This window comes from Euprymna scolopes, chromosome 13, assembly GCF_053919585.1.
Source record: "Euprymna scolopes isolate OS-2025 chromosome 13, ASM5391958v1, whole genome shotgun sequence".
Lineage (NCBI taxonomy): Eukaryota > Metazoa > Mollusca > Cephalopoda > Sepiida > Sepiolidae > Euprymna > Euprymna scolopes.
In genome coordinates this window covers 27,988,858-27,992,973 of record NC_136494.1, presented here as the reverse complement: position 1 = coordinate 27,992,973, position 4,116 = coordinate 27,988,858, and positions in this window count along the sequence as shown.

Sequence of the window (4,116 nt, the reverse complement as noted above, 5' to 3'; positions counted from 1 at the left end):
GTTCAGCTGTGCGAGTTCCTCTGAATTCATGTCGACTAGCAAGGTCACTTGGCATCGCCCGGTCCCCATCGGGTCACATCTCGCTCCCTACCTGTTTTGTCCTTTACTTTGTAAATGACACCCGAGCCCCAACCAGACATCAACACCACCCCCTCTTCTGCCATCTCTTCTTCTATTTGAAAAACAAGACCATCTCTTTGGACATGTAGATAATTCCAAATCTGTCTCCCTTTTTTGAGGCAACACAACATCTGCTTTGCGTCTAACAGGCTTAAAATGACACATCGGCGGCTGGTCCTATTTTCCTAGTTAAGGTTTTGCATTTCTCTGCACTGCTTCACCCCATCCCCTCCGGTCAAACACCCCCCCTCTCACTGCAATATGCACCTCGCTGCATGCATTCATGACACTAATTAGTTTCATATCCCTTCCACCCTTATGGGGGAAATGCAGCCATTGCAGCATTTCCACTCAGCCCTGTCAGAAAAACAAAGAAACAAAATACCCAGTATAAACCCCAAGTAAAAAGTTTAATTGCAACCTCAACATTTTCTGAGTCAGGGAGTCTATATTCATCTACACATGCATTATTTTTTTTCAGAAGAAGTTAATTACTCTTTTTCTTTTCACTTTACTAGTCCTTTTAAGGTGACTGCAACTACGTACATGCAAAACAGTTTCTCTTCTTTATTTTCAGTCCTTCTTTATCATCCAACCATGTACATGCAAAACATGGCGTTTCTTTCATTTTTTTTTCATTTTTTTTATTTACTTTAAGTCCATCTCCACAACTTCATCTATGTGCATGCAAAACATTTTTTTTTCTTCCCTTTAACTACAACCCATCAGACCATGTGCATGCAGAACATTTCCCCCCCCCCCTTTTTTTTTTCTATTTAAATTTTTTTTTTAAATTTCGGTCCTTCTATACGACTTGGTCTATATGCATGCAAAACAATCTCTTTTTTTTTCTTTAGATTTTCATTTCAGTCCTAGTTCAACCATAATTTTGTTCGGTAACTGGGAAGGCTCAGCCCATCTCCAATCGCCATTTGCTGTCCCAAAATAATGTGTCACCTGAGATCTCAATTGGTTCTAGGCCTTTCTGCCTATTTAATTCTACTCTAAAATTGTTTGCTGGGGGATTATTTTTACACACATCCAATTTTTCAACCTATTTTTGTATTTTATTTTATTCATTTATTATTATTTTTTTCACTCAATTCTTTACACGAAGAGAAATAACTCACTTCCTCAGCTCATGCATACCTCTTGGCATAGAGGCACATTCCCCAATGATATTTCATACTTCATAATTTCAAAGCCTTCTCAACGACTGCATATTTAATTTTTTTCAGCTAAAACGTCCGGGCCTCTTTCATAATAGAGGGTTTAAAAACAACCTTTTCGTTGTTAACAGATATATAACAGCAATGAGATAAAAACAATTATCATTTGTTTTTTTCTTTCTGACAAAATCCCATAGATATTTCTGCTTAAACAACATCAAATCATCATCATTAGAATTCAGCCATGCGAGTTCCTCTTAATTTGTGTTGACTAGCAAGGTCACTCGGCATCACCCGGTCCCCATCGGGTCACATTAAGAATGGCTTTTTAAATAATAACGTTATTATTTCAGCACGGATCACTCTCTGCATGAGTACCTTTATTTTAAAGATACTTATGCAGAATACATACGGCACAATCACGTTGACACACTGGTTCTCGGCAGATCACCAAAGTTAAGCAACGTTAATCCTGATTAGTACTAGATGGATGACCATTTGAGAAGGTTAGGCGCTGTATGTACCTTCTGGGAAGGTTGGGTGTGGAGCCATCACCCTCACCCTGAAAGAAGAACTCCTTGCTACAAAAGCATCTGCAAAGTTGTGGATGGCCTATGCCCCTCCAGGGGCTCAAGGCGATGGACATGCAGAATACGGACTGGGCTTTTACAGACTGCGTACTTTCACCTAACAATTTAATAATATAGCAACCGCTCTACCTGGCCAGAATAAATGCCCGGCAGGCACATTTCACAGCAATCATGGCTTTGAAACGCCCACGCATATGAAAAATGTGTAAGAACGTGACGATGTGACAACACACATAAAAGAAAAGGAACTATGTTACGCTCCGTATGAATACAGTTAACAGGCTGGAACGTTCGAGAAGGCCTGTATATAAGATTTTACCCGCCAAAATCAAATCAGTTTTTTACTCCAAACTATGAACAACAGCACATGCTCGAGGAAACGCCATCTCCGGGAGATGCTAAAACACCCATCATCGTTTTTACGCGTAACGCAGACGGACCAATACTCATCGTGGAATTTTTTTTTTTACAAAGGAGTCACCACTTATCAAGATCCGGACGCCACTCGAGGATAAGGGTTAATGGGTATACATAAGTAGTGGAAATTTTGTAAATTGGATTACTTAGGGGGATGGTTCATCAAGAACTTGTTTACGTTGGACTTGAAGACGACCATATTGTAGTTAGTTGGAAAGCAGGCCAACGGAAGAGTGTTCCACAGGCGTGCAGTTCTAAGAAATAAGCTTTGTTCATGGAATCTACGTTTAAGTTTAGGTACAGATAAAGAATGTGGGAAATTATTGATATTGGTTTTGGCTAGGGAGGGACCATAGATTAGAGCTCAGACGAGCACTTGCCATGAAAATAACTATAAAGCAGAGACAGGCTCGCAACATCTCTTCTATGGGAAAGATGTTGTAGGGAAGAGATGAGGGTATTCCCCCCCCCCACTAAGCTACAAGGTCTATTTTGAACTCCGTTAGGGCAGGATAAGCTGCTTCTAGCACTCCTGCCCTGATGCCAGTGAGAACTCAAATCTCTTTTTAAACATCCTTATTTCAAACCACTGTTCTTAGAATACGAACAAACACACATGTATTGACTATTATGATTTATAGACTATTTCCCTCAAAAATAGCCACATTGATTTTAAGCCCTCAAGCAGCACTCTTATAAAAAAATTAGTAATTTTGAACCTCGTACCAGAAAATTCTCACTTCAGTAATCCTTCATTATAAACATTCAGCACAAGAAAACACGAGTTTGTTTTACTATGCACATAGATACAAAAAAAGTTGTCTCTAATATAAATGGTTGTGTGTTTGATTATCATAAAGGGAATCGTGTGTGTGACATGTAATTTCTGAACCTACCTCTGCTTCTTCAAAACGGACTATCTGGAAATTTCTCATCCTGGAGGGAGACTTGATACCTGTTTGACGAAGATTTATCACTCCAAGACGATGAATGTGTTTTATAGTTTTTTATTTCACTTTCCCCAGAGGTCCTGCAGCAGGTGGAAGTGAAATCTGCTTGTGTGGTTCTTCTTCACACACGTCAACGTTCGTCTACCTCCTCCCCAGTTAAGAGGGGGAGACCACGGAAAAACGTCCGTCTTCTTCAAAGCTCAAATCAAATCTCACCGATCTGCTGATCACGTCATACATACGTAATTTGGTCAGCTGACCTTCGGTTCTGGTAAACGTGTCTACCTCCACGTTTACTCTCCTCTCTCTCTCTCTCTCTCTCTCTCTCTGTAACAACATGACTCACACGCAATCCAATCAGCTCATCTTAACTTCCAGTCAACGTGTCTACACTATAATTCACTCTCTCTCTCTCTCTCTCTCTCTCTCTCTCTCTCCCTTCTCTAACAAATTGACCAATGTGATTCTCCTTGACCAATCAGCAGACACTGAATTTTTTAGGCTGAATGTGAAATTATTCTTCCTCTTTCTTCAAATGGAATTATGTCCCATCAACAAGTAAGGAAACTTCTCCTCTTTATAACGTTTCAGAATTTTCTTTATTATCGTTCAATTTAATAATTTATCCTCCCATTATTTTTAATGTTGTAGGGTCGGTCCCCATCGCTGTTTTGGTTGCTTGAAGACCTGGGTAGAAAGTACCAGTCAAGAATCGGTTTCCTGACAATCATCCCGACAGGTGATGGATCATTTACGTGGCCCCCTACCGATCCAACTGGGGTATGCTGCCTGTGTATTATCTAGGCAGTCCACCCTTCCAGGTCTTGTCACCCGGCTTTCAGATGGGACAAGTTTATTACTTGTTGCCCC